This window comes from Camellia sinensis, chromosome 6 (assembly GCF_055761805.1).
Source record: "Camellia sinensis isolate YWXY chromosome 6, ASM5576180v1, whole genome shotgun sequence".
Taxonomy (NCBI): Eukaryota; Viridiplantae; Streptophyta; class Magnoliopsida; order Ericales; family Theaceae; genus Camellia; species Camellia sinensis.
The window spans coordinates 34,630,485-34,647,833 of record NC_138966.1 but is presented as its reverse complement, the minus strand read 5'-3'; the positions used below and the strand labels follow the sequence as shown (position 1 = coordinate 34,647,833).

Genomic DNA, 17,349 nt, shown 5'->3' with positions numbered 1-17,349 from the left:
AACTGACATTAAATGACATTAACTGTCATTAAAAAGATAAAATGCAAACTTAATCTAACTCTCCAGCTCGGGACCACAAGTGTTCAATTAGATCATTACGAATTACATTATGGGCTTCAACAGATCAAATCCTTTGCCGATTCAACATAAATTGAGCGTACTCCTCATTCGGATCGCGTGACACTTGACAGCCCAAATTACTGGTATCAGTCTCAAGTTGTGCTGCACTGCGTTCATTTTCTGGAATATCACGCTCGTCTTCAATGATCATGTTGTGCAAAATAATACACGTCTTCATGATGTAATACAGATCCTCATCACTCCAACCTCTAGCCGGCACGCTGACAATATTAAATCGTGCTTGGAGCACTCCAAATGCCCTTTCGACATCTTTCCGACATGCCTCCTGCATCCTCGCAAATAGTTGTCTCTTTGCGCCTTGAGGTTGAGATATTGTTTTCACAATCGTTGCCCAACGAGGATAGATACCATCAGCAAGATAATACCCCATGGTGTATGCGTGATTATTGATGGTGTAGTTGGCAGCAGGGGCACGTCCTCTAGTTAATTCAGCAAATAAAGGCGACCTGTCAAGAACAGTAATATCATTTAGAGAGCCAGGCATGCCAAAGAAAGCATGCCAAATCCACAAGTCATAGGAGGCAACCGCCTCGAGTACAACTGTTGGTTTGTGATAGTGTCCAGTGTAAGCACCGGCTTGGGCACTTGGACATTTATCCCAACGCCAGTGCATACAATCCAAACTCCCTAACATTCCAGGAAACCCGCGTTGCTCTCCCTCTTGCAATAATCTGGCGACATCTGCTTCATTTGGAGATCTTAAGTAAACAGCTTCATAGGTAGCAACAATTGATCTGGTAAAAAAATTTAAGGCGGCAATTGTAGTACTTTCGCCGATTCTAATGTACTCGTCTACAGCATCAGCAGGCACGCCGTATTGAAGGATCCGAAGTGCTGCAGTCATCTTCTGTATACCGGATAATCCAGGAGCACCAGTGGCATCACGGGTTTGGATGAAGTACTCATTCACTTGTTGAATATTGTGTAAGATACTAACAAACAATGACCGCCTCATTCGAAAACGTCTTCGGAAGTATTCTTCTGGATAGACAGGATTATCTGCAAAATAATCTCTATAAATTTGTTCGTCGCCTCTGACCCTCTCACGATTAATGTATCGACGACCACTTGTGGAACCAACACGTCTGGTTTGTTGGTTTAGGCTTAACATCTGTAATCTTTGTTGTTGCGCTGTGAATAGTTGCATCATGATGATATCATCATCAGATGATGAAGATTCATCAAAATCTCCATTTAATATGGCTTTACTCAAATTGTTCATTGTAAATGGATGGGTGAGTAGGTGAATATGAAAATTGTAGAAAATTTTCTTGGTGGATACAAAGAGTTTTGAAGATATGAAAATGATAGGTAGGTGAATATGAAAATTGTAGAAAATCTTATGTTATATTTATAGAGAAAATTGTGGGTGGGTGAATGATGGATGGTTGTTGGGTGGGTGGATGAATAATGGATGGTTGTTGGGTGAGTGGATGAATAATGGGTGGTTGTTGAGTGGGTAGATGAATGATGGATGGTTGTTGGGTGGATAGATGAATGATGGATGGTTGTTGGGTGGGTGAATGAATAATGAATGGTTGTTGGGTGGGTAGATGAATGATGGATGGTTGTTGGGTGGGTGGATGAATAATGGGTGGTTGTTGGGTGGGTGAATGAATAATGAATGGTTGTTGGGTGGGTGGATGTGAGTGAATGAATGCTGGGTTAATAATTGATGGTTGGTTGGTGGTTGGTTGTTGGTGGGTAATTGGTTTTAAAATTAATTTTTATGTGTAGTTAAATTTTTTTTGGTGGGATGAATTAATCAAATAAATTTTTTTTTTCAATTTTAAATTTTTTTTAAATTTTTTATATTTGTCTAGTTGGGAATAATATAAATATATAATTTTTTTAACAAACAGATAAAAAAATGTCACAAAAGACAAAAAAATAAACAAAAATAAAATCACAAAAAACCTATATCCAAACAACACCTACAAAGTTGGAGGGAAAGTTGGTTGGGATTTGCCAAAAATAGCAAACAACCATTGGAGCACCATTGCTATAATTTGACAAAATAACACTATTCATTGTCAAATTATAGCAATAGCAACCCCAATATAGCAACAACCATTGGAGATGCTCTAAGCTAAAACAACCACTTGTCAAATAAGACCTTAATTTAGCTAAACAAATTCTTTCTATTATTAAAAAATATGGTATTTGACATTTTTTTTTGTTGACGAGATTCTTGTGGCTGAGTGACATGTAGTCACGTCTTAGAATGCAGTAAGTGGGTGATGTATCTGCGACGGCCTTTTTTATATTGTAACTTTACTAGTATTTTAAACCACTGATTCAACTCATAACACCTTTCAATTTTAATTTTTTTTTTTACATTTCAATTCTTATATAAAATTACTAAAATATCCTTCCACCTTAAACTTTGAAAATCCTAATTTTTTATTACACCACATCACCACCACCTCTATTAGCTCTTTACCGCAACTGCCTTTTCACAGCTAACCACTGCCACCCAGTCCCTTACCACCTCACCCCATCGCCCTCATCCTCTTTCTCCCTCTTCTTCTTCTTCTTCTTCGATATTTGAAAACCTAACCATAGGTTTTCATCTCTCTGCCTCTTTCTCTTATTCTTGCAGAAATTTAACAGTCGCGGTGATGGTGGATTGCAATGGTGGGGACACATATATGAAAGTGTTCCAGAAGGGAGTGGTTGCGGCAATTCTTCGTCGCCCCCATTTCCTCTTGTTGTTGCCCTCTTACTCCTCTCCTTCTTTTTCTCTCATCTGAAAACCTAATCCTAGGTTACATCCCTCTCTCTCTCTAGCAATGGATCATGGTGGTGGAGAAGCAGATTTGAAAGTGTTGCAGAATAGGGTGGTTGAGGCAGTGGTAATGGTCACGACAATAGAACGACAAAGGAAGTGGTGGCCGTAGCAATGAGGGTTGCAAAGGTGGTTGAGACAATAATGATCGCGGTGGTTGAAGGGATGTGGAGATGGTGGCAGTGGCTGCTGGAGATAGAGCAATTGCAAAAAGTGGTGGTTAGAAGACTGGGTTTGGAATGTTGGGATGAAAGAGATGAGAAGTTTGGCATTGTGAAAAGTGTAAAGAGAGAGGAATTTTTGAGTGTGGTGTAAAAAGAAAATGGGAGTAAGGAGTTTATTTGGTGATATAAGTAGAATCACTCAACATTCTACCTTTGACCCAAAAAAAAAAAATTAAAATGTTACACTCCCAAAATATTATAATAAATCTAACTCATAAGAGAAGTAATCATGGGAATGATATACCTTCATTCATCAGAGTTCGTGTTACAAAAGATAATACATGTGATATATTCATAAATGTACATCCTGAATCTATTGCATGTAATAGTAGTTAATGATTGACAAAAAGGATGTCCTACGGGCTTACATCTTTCCAAGTCATTACTTGGTTATACAAAAGTAAGCATGGCTCAATACAGTTTAAATCTCTTGGCTATACAAAAATATACAACAAAATAAAGAAGCCCTTGCTCCCATGTATTCCTCCAAGCTATTACCTTGGCGGAAGCATGTCACCAACACCTGAAAATGGTTTCCCAAGTAAGGTGAGCCAAAACAAAGTATAAACATACTAGCACAGCATATGAGAATTAACAAGATATAAGTATAATGCATATGTTCATTGTCCAATGACAAAATCCGTGTAACTCTTTCCACAACCATGTTATGTCGAAGCTTACCCCTCAATTCATTCCTTTTGTTTTAATAGATACATCCACTGCATTTAATCCGTCAACAGAGGTTACACCTCACAAGTTTTCACAGATAAATCATCATATAAATACATTCACTTCCATTTACCATTTTACAAAAATTTTGTCCGTGGGAATTGGCACCCATGTATACAAATGGTTTTCGGGACTTTCACCCTGGACACACAAGCTAACTTAGTTCAATGGAGTCCATCTCATTTCTTCCTCTCAAAAACATGGAGTACATCCCCTTTTAACTCCCAAATATCATATATATACAATGCATATCATTCATATCATATTGAATGATAATGGTTAAACGATTAGTTTCAATTCGTTTAATTCACATACAATATCTACAACAATATGACTATCTTCTACTGATAGTCCAAAACAGTTATCTCTAAATAGATATGCAACCTTTATAACAGGTAATTCATCAAATTTTCATAGGTGAGTGATTAAACAAATTCAACAATACCATTTATGTATACATCCTCCCAATTTCACATTCCCCATACCAATTTTATTATTTGTACAAAATAATTACCTAAGACATTTTAAGGCAAAACTCCTCACTTTCCAAATATCAACCCAAAGGCTAAAATCAACTATTTTGACAGATGGTAACCTCATAACCAAACCCCAAAACCACTTATACAACACTTACATAAAAACTCCTCTTTTCAAACTTTGACCCAAACCCTAGGTTTGCTCAAAACATTCCCAAAATCTCACCATTTTTATACAACAGCCTATAACCAAGCTAAAACCAATATTAAGGTGTAGAGAGAAAAAAATTACAAATAATAATCTATTCATTTCGAAAGAAAAAAATTACATAATTGCATACTTTTTTAGTTATAAATTCATAATTAAAGAAACATAAGTCATACATAATTAAATTTAAATATCACCATGAAATATAACCAAACAAAACATCTCATTAATCTTAACTAAAATATTCTAGTATAATTTTTTGAAAATTTTTTATTCCTAATATAAAATAAAAAAAAAAGGCCTGAATAGGCCTGGCCGGCGGCCCAGGCCCGAGCCCTAGGCCCTATTATGAATGGGCTTGGGCCCTACGTTTTTGGCCCATGGGTCGGCCCGGTCTGGCCCACTAAAAAGAAGGGAGCCCACGAGGCCCACTTGGGCTGGGCCAGGCCATTATTACATCCCTAGTTGGTTAGTGTATTCTCGCATCCTCTCTAGAGTGATCTGAAGGCTGATATGTCCCCTAACTAAAACAACGTCGTTTTGATGAGCAACCTCACCCCCTAAAAATCTGAATCACAACTTGATGTGAGAGAGAGAGAGAGAGAGAGAGAGAGAGAAGGAGAAGGAGAAGGAGAGACAGAGCCATTGCCGACGCCAACGATCGTGCCGCCCATGAAGCTATTCCCGAAGTTTCTTCAACAGATTTGAAAAAAACACAGTTTCTTTTCCCAAACTTGAAAAATTATGAGGTTTTGATTTAAAAAAATATAGGGTTTTCTTTGAATGGTAATGGTAATATAAGCTTGTTGAATGTGTTGATGAGAGATTCTTAGCATATAAAATACCTAATATTTTTTTGATTTGGGACTTTTTACCTAATTTATTTCAAATATATTCTTGGGTCGAAATTAGGGTTTTCATTTGGGGCTTTTTACATGATTTGGGGATTTTGATGTACACATTTACAATTATGAGTACTTTTTTAAGTACTTTTCTTTGAGTACATAGTATTGTTGATATTGAGATTGTTCATGCCATGCCCACATCAAAAGGCATCTAAAATATTTGTTTTCATTAAATAAAAAATTTACAATTTTTGAACAGTTGGTGCACCAAATCATATTTTGTTGTTTAAATATTAGATGGATTTCATAGTTGAATTGAATTGAATACAATATTTTAGCCAAGGTTTGTCATTGAGTAAATTTCTTTTTGTAGTCCTGTTGTATGATTGCAATTTTTTATTTTTTTTATTTTTTATTTTTTTAGAGAGAGTATTTGGTCATTTAAATATATAATGCTTAAATCAAGACACTTTTATCAGTCCTTTTTGCTATTAGGTATGCATAATGCAGCTTGGTTTGAAATAGTATTGGAAAAAATTTGAATTGAATCTTAGTTTGAAACAGTACTGAAAAAGACAAAAAAAAAAAAAAAATGAATTGAATAGATCGCTTTGAATCTGAACTGAGTTACTAGAAATCAATCCGAGGAATAACTAAACTTTTGTGTGAATTTCATAGCTGTGTTCTTTGCATTTAAATGTCATGTTATTGAACTATATTTTTTAAGCAGATTTTTGGTGAGGCGGCATCTTTGCTTTCTACTTATTTGCTTCTTCTTATAGGGTGAATAGGCAATTGTTGTCTCATTAATGTCAAGTTCCATTTTGATATTGTTTTAGGCGTCGTAGTAGAATGAGCATGAGCATGATAACGTGGATGACATTTCAAAAGCAATTGAGAGTGGATTGCAAGAAGACCATGGAAATTGACCAGTTGTTGGAACCTTTTGGACATTTTTTAAAGTCCAGTATTGCAAGAAGATGTTGGACCCTTTTATGTATAAATATGTTTTATGTTGGGATGACCTAAATATGTGCACTTTTTATTTTTTTACGAAAAGATGTGCAAAAAAGTAGAGAGATGATGTGATGGAAAAAAATAAAAAGATAAAAATATAAATTATTTTGTGTATGCCAAACTTGGCCTAATAATTTTTAGGGAACAAGTTTTATGTTGAACGTTCTTAGAAACAGGCTTCTCTTTCTTCTTTTTCTGAAATTGAGCAGGTCATCTCTTTTGTATGTATAAACAAATCATCTGTTCTTAAGTTTTTTTATGAAATTGGACAGGTTTCATGCATGGATAGGTTTTATGGTGACCTATTTATGCTGAAATTGAGCAATGCATTTCTTTTCTATGTATAAGTTGTTGATATTTTGATTGGGATTCTTATATTTGTTTCAACCATGGACCATTGAGGTGAAGGACAACATTTTAAAACACTTTGGGACTCTTTAAAATTGTTCCAAGAACAACTATTGTTGCAGACAATTCTACTCAATCAATGCACAAATCAAAATTGCCAAATGCTATAGACCATTCAATTCAATCAATGCACAAACCAAAATTGCTCTATAAAACATTCATTCAAATCATTTCATTCAACCAAGATGCTCAAACCATTCCATTCAATCAAAATTGCTAAATCGTTTAATTCAATAAAGATATGCAAACTATTTCATTCAATCAACCAACATATCATTTTATTCCATTAATATTGTCATACAAATATTTAATCTAACTGTAACATTCATATTAATTTAACTACGACATTTCATTTGATCTCACTTTATTGTTATCAATCAAGTCACTGTTCATGCAACCCAGGATCCACTATAGCAAAGCAGCCAAATTTGTCCCTTCAATTTAATTTTCTCACTTTCATGTTTCCTCATCCTTGTGTTTTCCTTTCTCTTTGTCAAAATCTTTGGCCTTTGCTTTATCTTTTCTATCTTCATCTTTACCTTTCTCATTTTTTTTTCCCTTTTGTATCCAAAATCTGTAAAGGTGAAAATAAGAATATCAATAAAAGTTCAGATTTTTTTAATGACAATAACAGTCGCAATATAGAAGTTGAACACAAGCTAGCGCACACTTTTCAATTGCATTTGGGCGAGATAAGATACACATAATTGCCCAGATTTTGCAAGCATAACAAAATTTGATATCTGTATGAGACTGAAAATAGTGTTTAAAGTTGTTATGCAGAAAGCAATCTTCTTCTTTTTTTCAATTTTATTTTTTTTAAATTAGAACTTCAAGCAATTCAACAATGCTTTGTTTAATCATCATAATTTATCAGAAACCATTCTTTTATAATCATCTTTCATATTAGAATCTGTTCTTGTAATATATCAACCATGCAAATATCCTCAAAATGTAGAGGCAATTTCATTGCAGAGGCATCCACCCTAATTTCTGAAATTATTTCCTTCTCAATGAGAAAACAGGACCTTAATTTTTGAACTCACATAACATGACCAGAAAAGAAATTTACTCAATGACAAACCTTGGCTAAAATATTGTATTCAATTCAACTTTGAATGGCAAACATAAGGAAATAGGCAATTGTTGGAAAAGGAAAAACAAAACATAATATGTAGCAGTGTTTATATATGCAGATCAATAAGAAGTGCTACTGATTTGTTTCCAATGCTAAAAATTGTGTGTTTTGATGTCAGACAACAAAGATTACAAGAAAAAACGATAAAGTAAAATCAAATTTGGAGTTATGAAAAATGGCTCATTTGTGACAAAAACTCAGATTGTTATTGTGAGCTATTAATTCTCTGATTGGTATATCTCAAATGGTTGCCAGACTCAACCCAAATGGATAAAAGAAAACCTTGAAACAGTTTTCTCTGATTGGTATATCGCAAATAGTTGCCAGACTCAACCCAAATGGATAAAAGCAAACTTTGAAATAGTTAAAATTGGGGAATTTCTGGTTTCTACAAATCAAGTGCCAAATCAACTATGAAATCCATCTATATCTTTAACAGAGAACCACTATGCAACTCAAAGACAACAATGCAGATAAAAGAATCTACAAATCAAAGCCCCAAATAAAAAACCCTAACTTTTCAATCTAGAATTCAATTTCTTAACCTGCTTTCATTCTTTCAATAATGAGTTTGGAGGATGAACCTGGTTTAATCTATGGCATGAGACAATGGCCAAGGACCGCCGTTCTTCTCAAAAGATTTCTTCTTCTCTCCTTTCATTTTGCACTTGTTTCGTCTTTCTCTCTTCGCTGAGGACAGCGGAGAACTCACCGGTGATGGTGGTTATGCGTCTCTCTCTCTCTCTCTCTCTCTCTCTCTCTCTCTCGTTGTCTCCGAACTACGTCTCCCTCCCTTTCAGTTGCCTTCGACCTGTAAAACAAAAAATTCTGTTTAGTTTTAAAATTATGATGTGAGGTTAAAAATATGATTTAAGAGCAATGCTTGGTAGCTTGAATATGAAGTTGGTTCGAATGGCTCGAAATTCACCTTGCCGATCGTCCGGCCGGACGTCCGGCTAGGGGGTTGATAGCCGCGGTCGACAAAGGTGACAACCACGGTAAACAATCTTTCACCCGGTCGTCCGGGCGGACGTCCGGCCAACACCCATTCGGGCCATTCAAGCCTCCTCCAATTCAAGCTACCACGTTTTTTCCATGATTTAAATGTAGGGTTGTAAGTTAAGTTTTAAAGAGAGAAAAAATTTATTTAGTTGTGAATTTTGAAAAAAGTTCTTGAATTTTAAATTTTGAAAATAATTTTGAGTTTTAAAAAGAGTTTTCAGCTGTATTTTAAGTTTTGAGTTTTTGAATTTTGAGTTGTATTTTAAAATTTTTTAGATTTATTTTTTTTGAAATATTAAAAAATGTTTAATTTTTTTTTAAATATATAATTTTAAATATTTTATTTTGTAAATATTTTAAATTTTTAATATTTTAAACTCAAAATATAACTCACACTCAAATCGTAACTAAACATAAAAGTCAAAAATCAATTCAAAAACTATCTTCAAAACTCATAACCGAACACATAACATCACGCTACTTTCAAAACTAGACACTTAAATTGTAACCAAACACATGACTAAAAAATTAAATTATTTAAAAATATATTTATTTAAAATAAAAAAATAAAAAATAAATAAAAATAAAAATTATATGTAAAATAAAAAATAAATTAATTTTTTTTAATATTATAAAATATATTTAAAATATTTAAAAAAATACATCATACAAATGTATGAAATACAATGCACATTAAATAAATAAATAAATATTTAAAAAATAAAATATTTAACCTAAAAAATAAAATTAAGAAATTTTTAAATATTTAAAAAAGTTAAATTCAAAATACAACTTAAAAACTATTTTCAAAACTCATAACTAAATAAAATAAAAATTCGAAACTCAACTAAAAACTCATAACTCAAAACATGACTTTATACTCAAATCATGATTCTAAAAATAATTTTAAAAAATAAAATAAAAAATATATTTTTCTGATCTTTTTTTTTTAAAATAAAGTTTTAAAAAGAATTTGGTTTTAAGTTTTGAAATGAGTTTAATATGTTTTTGAATTATGTAATTAGTTATAAGTTTTGAAATTTTTTTATTAAAATCACAATTCCAAAACAAAACCAAACACCAAGTTTTTTTTTTTTCCGGTCCTTCCCACCAAAATGGTGTCGTTTTGGATCACTCTAGTGGGACAAGTGTCGCAATCTAGAGGATAATTGCAGAGGATCCGAACACGTCAAAGCCACCACGTAGAAATGAGTAGTTTTGCATGTATGGGCCTAGATTTGCCTTCTTTTTTTTGGACAAATTACCTGGAAGTCCTATTTGAAAAATGAATAGCCTATTTAGTCCCACAACCTTTTGGATACTCTCAAAAGTCTACTATGCATTTTTCTTCTTTGTTCTTCTTTGCGCCTTCATTTTTCTCTACCTCTTTCTCTTCCTGCGACCGGAAACCACGTCTTACTTCTTCTCTTTCTCTTTTGATATATAATCATCGACGACCAACAATCACGATTAATTGAGGTTCACTGGCAACCACCAACCACAGACTCTTTACTTCACCATCACTGAAGGCAAAGGAGATGAGTTTCGATGAAGAAGATAAGATCTACTTAAATCTGATATCAATTTACTCAAATTTGAATAAATCTAAACCAAAAATAGTTTTCGGAGTACAATATTCTCTTTATATATGTTTCTCTTATTCAATCTCTTAATTTTTCTATTTTTTCTCTGCTAAACACTTCTATTTTCCTATTCTAATGAAGAAAATTTTCAAATTCTGAACAAGTTGTTTTCAAGTTTTAATTACAGGCAATGAAAACTATAAAATATTATAGTTTTAAATTTTTTGTTGCGGAAATAAATCATGCTTTAAAATTCTAAAATTTTGCAATTTCATAACATCTTTTAGAATTGTAAAATTTTACAATTTCATAATATTCTTTAGAATTGTAAAATTTTACAGTTTCATAATATATTTTCAATTTGATTAATAAGTATAAATACTTAATAGAATCATGCTTTAAATTGTAACATTTTATAATTTCAAAACTTGTTTTTCAGTTTGATCAATATTTGAGATTATTTGTTTAAACCCTACAAAAAGTTGAAAAATAATACATGTTTTTTTTCCCATTGTTGATGTTTGTAATTATTATGTTTTTTTTCTCTTTCAGTTTATCAATATTTAGCACATTTTACTATGTTTATTCACTCTAATTTCTCCATTTTTTTTCTCAACAATATTCTGGACATTTCGGTGAGTCTCCGACGATGTTCATGACGTCTAGCGAACGTTCTAGACATTCCGACGACTTCCAGTGACATTCAAAACATTTCAGCGATACTCTAGCAAACTTCTGGTGATACAGTGACTTCCGGTGATGTTAAACATTCCGGCGAGTCTTCGGTGACCGTTTGACGGAAGTCCGGCGATAGTGGGATGTAGCAACGTTTTTAAATTTTTAAAAAAAAAAAAATTTTGGTAACATTTAAAAATATATAGGACTAATTGGTGCAAGTGTTCTGTTTTGGGATTAGATGGATTTTGAATTTCGTGTATGAGACTAAATAGTAAGTGCCCTTTTCTTTATTTTCATTTATTTTATTAGATGGGCTGGATCTATTTGATACCGATTAGTATTAGATTATAGGGTTAATTACACTTTCTATCCCTACAGTTTGATCTAAATTTAAATTAGTCTCTATAGTTTCAAATTGAACAATTTGATCTCTAAGCTTTAAGTTCAGTTTCAATTTGATCTTTCTATCCAAATTAGAGGTTAAATTTAATCTCATGATTTCAGTTTCAATTGACAAGTTCAGTTTCAATTTGATCTTTCAATTTTAATATGTACATAGACAAAATTAACAAAAATATAGAGGGAATAACCGAATTGAAATTGAACGTAGGGACTAAATTGTTCAAATTAAAACTAAATAGACTATAGTGAAATTTTGATCAAACTACAAGGGTGAAAAAAGTAATTAACCCTAGATTATAACGCTACATCTCCATATCCCACTTTTTATTTAGAAACATTTAGATTAATTTTTTACTAGCATAAAATTCATGTTATGCACGGTCTTAAATAGATGACAAAAAAAAAAAAAAAGTAAATTTGAAATTAAATAATAACAATAATATTTTTTGAACGTACAAACAAAAATTAGAATAAAATAATTCTAATTGTGTTCATTACAACTACATTTAAGATTGTTTGCATGGTTGATTTAAGTTCAATCATTGTGGTTGGGAGGAAAAATCTCTTTAGAGGATTTTAGAAGCGTGCTAACTTCTAACTTAGTAATTCTCATCTTTGTGGAATTTTATATGTTGCATCTTATTCATATTATGCTCATGTGTACTTGTGTATTTGGAACGGGAAAAATGACGGGATGTGTATGTGTTTATTGGGCATTCCCAACTCATGGCGCTTCATGCCATGTGAAGAGGAGTTTTTCGAGAAAGAAGGCCCGACAAAGAGTTATGAAGAGTTTGGCTACCGTAGACGACAAACCTAGTTATTTTTGCAAACTCTTGACAAACTCTGTTTTTTTTAATATTTATTAATTTAGCAAACAATGATTTGTAATGTAACGTCCCTAATTTTGGAGATTCAAATACTAAGTATAAATAACAATAATTAAAGGAAAGACAAGAATAAACCATAATTCCCCTCCGTATATTCATAAGGATAATGTCATACAATACATGAGTTGGGTTTCATTATATTCATCATCTATGTGAAGTGGATATATAATAAGTAAATCAAAGTACCATCATTATTGAATACATATTTAAATGACCCAATGCTTACATGTAATGTATTTATTATTTTACTTTAATTTTTGTAATATTATATGCCACGCTCCGATAAATATAACTCATTTTATAATTACCAATCCATTATTGTTATCCAATTTCATAATATAAGTGTGATTAAAGAAAAATAAAATACATCTTGTAAAACAAAAATACATCTCTTTTTCATAAATTAAGGTTCCATGAAAATTAAGAAGCCACTACATATTTTCCATCATATATATTTTCTTCATGTTATGAAATCAAATTTTGAATGCATCAATAATGGCAATCAAAATCTCTCTCACAGATTTAGTAGGATCAAAGACTCACTCACCCAAATTTTTTTTTTAAGGAAATCTAGACTATGAGAAAAGGATATGATTAACTGGATGGAAAAGAAAGTGATTAATGTAAAAGAAGTACCTCATGTCAAATAGCACACCTTCCAGCATTTTCTTGTAAGGCCTGAACCATGACTCGAGCCACTTTAAAGGCTTCACAAACCTCAGCCACATGTACTTCCTTTAGACTAGTATGAAAAGATTCTTTATTCAAAACATAAATTTGAACTTGTAAAATCATTGGAGATCAAGAGAAAACATGGAAATATAACTTCCTAAAATTCAAGAACAAAAAAAATAATATCAAAATGGTGATAATCTAACTATCTAGTTTGTTCTTCATCCCAGTCATCTCAACTCAAACTAGGTGAAGCAAGGAGTTTAACTAGGCTAATAAAGATTAAGTACTACACATGATTAGTTAGCCCTAACTAATTATGCTCAACACTTAATCATTTGATTAATGAGCTCTTTTCATTAATCAATCTTTACATAGAGAAAGAGAGAGAGCTCTAGAGTTTAATTAAGCACGATTAGTCCTTCCTTAGGAAAAACAAGATTTCCCGAGAATCTGTGACGTTCAGATTCACTATCACCCAAGAAAGGCCAATACTTTTGCTGATGCATTAAGCAAAAATCAACGGGGAACTTAGCTTGTCTACTCACTGAACAGAAAGAAATCTTACAAGATTTTGAGAAAACCGAGATTGAAAGTTGTGTTACATGGACAAGCTGGGTTAACAGCTGTCATTTCAGCTGAACCAGCAACAGTGAACGAAGTCAAGCAAAGGCAAAAAGAGGAAGAACTCCTCAAGAAAATAATTGACGAGTTTGAAGCAAATCCGAAACCTGAATTCGGCATTGATAATGAAGTATTGAGATTTCAAAACCGATTATGTGTCGCAAACATTCCTGAACTAAAGAAGAGAATCCTAGATGAAGCTCACAAGTCGATATTTGCTATGCATCCGAGTAATACTAAAATGTATCGGGACTTGAAGCAAAGCTATTGATGGCCCAAAATGAAGGAGATCGCAAAGTATGTGTCCAAGTGCCTTCAATGTCAGCAAGTTGATGCTGAACATCAGAAACCAGACGCTCTACTTCAACCACTCCCTATTCCAGAATGGAAGTGGGAGCATGTAACCATGGACTTTGTTCTTGGCCTACCTCGGATCCCTAGAGGTATGGATTCTATTCGAGTTATAGTTGATAGACTGACCAAATGTGCACATTTCCTACCTATGAAGGCTACTTTTGATGCTTATAGATTAGCCACTATACATGTTGATGATATTGTTCGTTTACATGGAGTACCGATATCTGTTGTATCGAATAGAGATCCGAAATTTGTATCTAGATTGTGGAAAAGCCTGCAAAGAGCAATGGGAACAAAACTGAGATTCAGTACCGCGTTCCATCCACAAACAGACGGGCAATCAGAACGAACCATACAAACTTTAGAAGACATGCTCCGAATGTGTGCTTTAGATTTTCAAGGGAGTTTGGAGGACTATTTGCCACTAGTAGAGTTTGCATACAATTACAGTTTCCACTTCAACATCAGTATGGCACCATATGAAGCTTTGTATAGCAGAAAGTGTAGATCACCAATTTGTTGGACATAAGTCGGAGATATGGCTTTACTTGGCTTGAAATTGTGCAAGACACTTCTGAGAAGATCAAAATTATCCAGCAAAGGCTCAAGACAGCACAGAGCCGGCAAAAGAATTATGCGGATGTTCGAAAAAGACCTCTTGAGTATGAGATTGGTGACCATGCATTTGTTCGTGTGATACCGATGAAGGGTCAATCGAGATTTGGTAAGAAAGGAAAATTGTCACCCCGTTACATTAGGTCATTTCAAATTTTGGAAAGACTTGGTCCAGTCGTTTATAGAGTTGCTTTGCCATTGGGGTTCGAACAAATGGACAATGTGTTCCATGTATCGATGTTGAGGGGGCTATCTCCAAGATCCGTTTGACATGATTGACTACCACTGGATAGCACTTGATGAAAATATGGACTTAGAAAATATGAGGAAGAAGAACTCCGAAAATATGAGGAAGAAGGAATATATTTCTGTTATATTCAAAACTTCTTATTTTACAAGACCAAATGACACTCCTTATATAGGAGATATTACAAACATCATTATAACCCATTATATGCCACTTACATATTATATATTACCACTATCTACCACTATCATATTATATACATGCCACTATCTACCACCAACACCACTATCATATTCTATACATGCCACTATCTACCACAACACCACTATCATATTCTATACATGCCACTATCTACCACCAACACCACTATCATATTCTATGCATTAACACAAATTTCCAGCACTCCCCCTCAAGCTGGTTTGAAGATATCTTCCATAGCCAGCTTGCTAGTCAGCTTATCAAATTGCTTCTTGTGTAGTCCCTTCGTTAGCACATCAGCTAATTGTTCACCTGTTGGAAGGTAGGTCATACAGATTATGCCAGCATTGATTTTCTCCTTGATGAAATGTTTATCCACTTCTATATGTTTTGTGCGATCATGTAGAATTGGATTATGAGCTATAGATATAGCTGCTTTGTTGTCACAATAGACCTTCATAAGTGTCGGGTGAGAAAGTTTTAATTCTTCAAGAATTCTTTTAATCCACATTACTTCACAGATTCCATGGGCAACAGCTCTGAACTCTGCTTCTGCACTACTTCTAGCTACCACATTCTGTTTTTTACTCCGCCATGTAACTAGGTGGGCACCTACAAAGGAGCAGTATCCGGATGTTGATCTCCTGTCTGTAACACTTCCTGCCCAGTCTACATCTGTGTATACTTCAACTTGAAGATGTCCATGTTTCTTGAACAGTAAGCCTCTCCCTGGAGTTCCTTTCAAATATCTTAAGATCTTATAAACGGCCTCAAAGTGCTTTGCCCCTGGTGAGTGCATGAACTGACTTACCATGCTGACTGCAAAGGCAATATCAGGCCGCGTATGAGACAAGTAAATCAATTTCCCGACAAGTCGCTGATATTGTTCCCTCTCTTTGACTTCTTCAGCCTTAGCAGCTTGTAACTTCAAGTTAGGCTCGATCGGAGTCTCCACCATCTTACAACCAAGCATACCTGTTTCTCCAAGGAGATCAAGAACATATTTTCTCTGATTAACGAATATACCTTCCTTGGATCTTGCAAATTCCATTCCGAGGAAATACTTGAGAGCTCCCAGATCCTTAATGTGAAATTCTTTTGCGAGTTTCTCTTTGAGGGCTGCTAACTCTGCTTCATCATTACCAGTTAAAATGATGTCATCAACATAAACAATCAAAATTGCAATTTTACTGTTTTTTGAATGTTTATAAAATATTGTGTGATCTGCTTGACTCTGCGAGAAGCCACAACTGATAACTGCCTTCCCAAAGCGTTCAAACCACGCTCTTGGTGATTGTTTGAGTCCGTATAATGACTTGTTCAATCTGCATACTCTGTCGCTTCCAAGTCTCTGCTCAAATCCCGACGGTAGGCTCATGAACACCTCCTCTTCAAGATCACCATTGAGAAATGCATTTTTAATGTCAAGTTGATGTAGAGGCCAATCTGAATTTACTGCAAGAGATAACAGTACTCTGATGGAATTTATTTTAGCAACAGGAGCAAACGTCTCCTGATAGTCGATCCCATAAGTTTGAGTGAAGCCTTTAGCCACCAGTCTCGCCTTGTATCTCTCAACGCTTCCATCTGCGTTACATTTTATCGTAAACACCCATTTACACCCAACTGTTTTCTTGTCTTTGGGTAGATCAACTATCTCCCAAGTACCACTTCTCCTTAAAGCATTCATCTCCTCCATGACTGCTAATTTTCAATTCGGATCATCCAATGCTTCCTGTATATTTCTTGGAACAAACAAGTGTGAAATCCTAGATGTGAAAGCTCTATGGTTTTTAGACAGTCTTTGATAGGAGAGGTAATTTGCAATAGGATGTTTAATGCAATTTCGGACACCTTTCCTAATTGCTATAGGAACATCAAGGTCGGAAATAGAAGGAATAGGATTACCTAAAATTTCGATGCCAGAACTCGGGTGGACATTCGGGTCATTAGGATGGACATTCAGGTCATTATTCTTCAGATGAAATCGCTTCCTAGTATAAACCTGAAGCTCAGGATTTAGATCATTTTGTAGTACTTCTCCCCCTAAACAAGAATCTTCTTGACTAGGCACCATAGAACTTGGTTCTCCTAAGTGATCATTATC

General features: G+C 34.0%; 1 non-coding gene across 6 annotated transcripts in view; it reads right to left on the bottom strand.

The window, feature by feature from the left end:
* Positions 1 to 7,087: 7,087 nt before the first annotated feature.
* The window catches only part of LOC114273288 (uncharacterized), a 35,218-nt gene continuing 24,956 nt past the window's right edge, over positions 7,088 to 17,349 (bottom strand). The window contains exons 3-6 of one of the 6 annotated variants that reach the window (XR_014332191.1): positions 13,166 to 13,271; positions 10,242 to 10,499; positions 8,559 to 8,785; positions 7,088 to 7,410 (exon numbers count right to left, since the gene is read on the bottom strand). This is a non-coding gene — a transcript (uncharacterized LOC114273288). Of the gene's footprint in view, positions 7,411 to 8,558; positions 8,786 to 10,219; positions 10,500 to 13,165; positions 13,272 to 17,349 lie in introns of those variants that run through there. The other 5 variants (XR_014332193.1, XR_014332192.1, XR_014332196.1 and 2 more) reach the window with 5 other exon arrangements.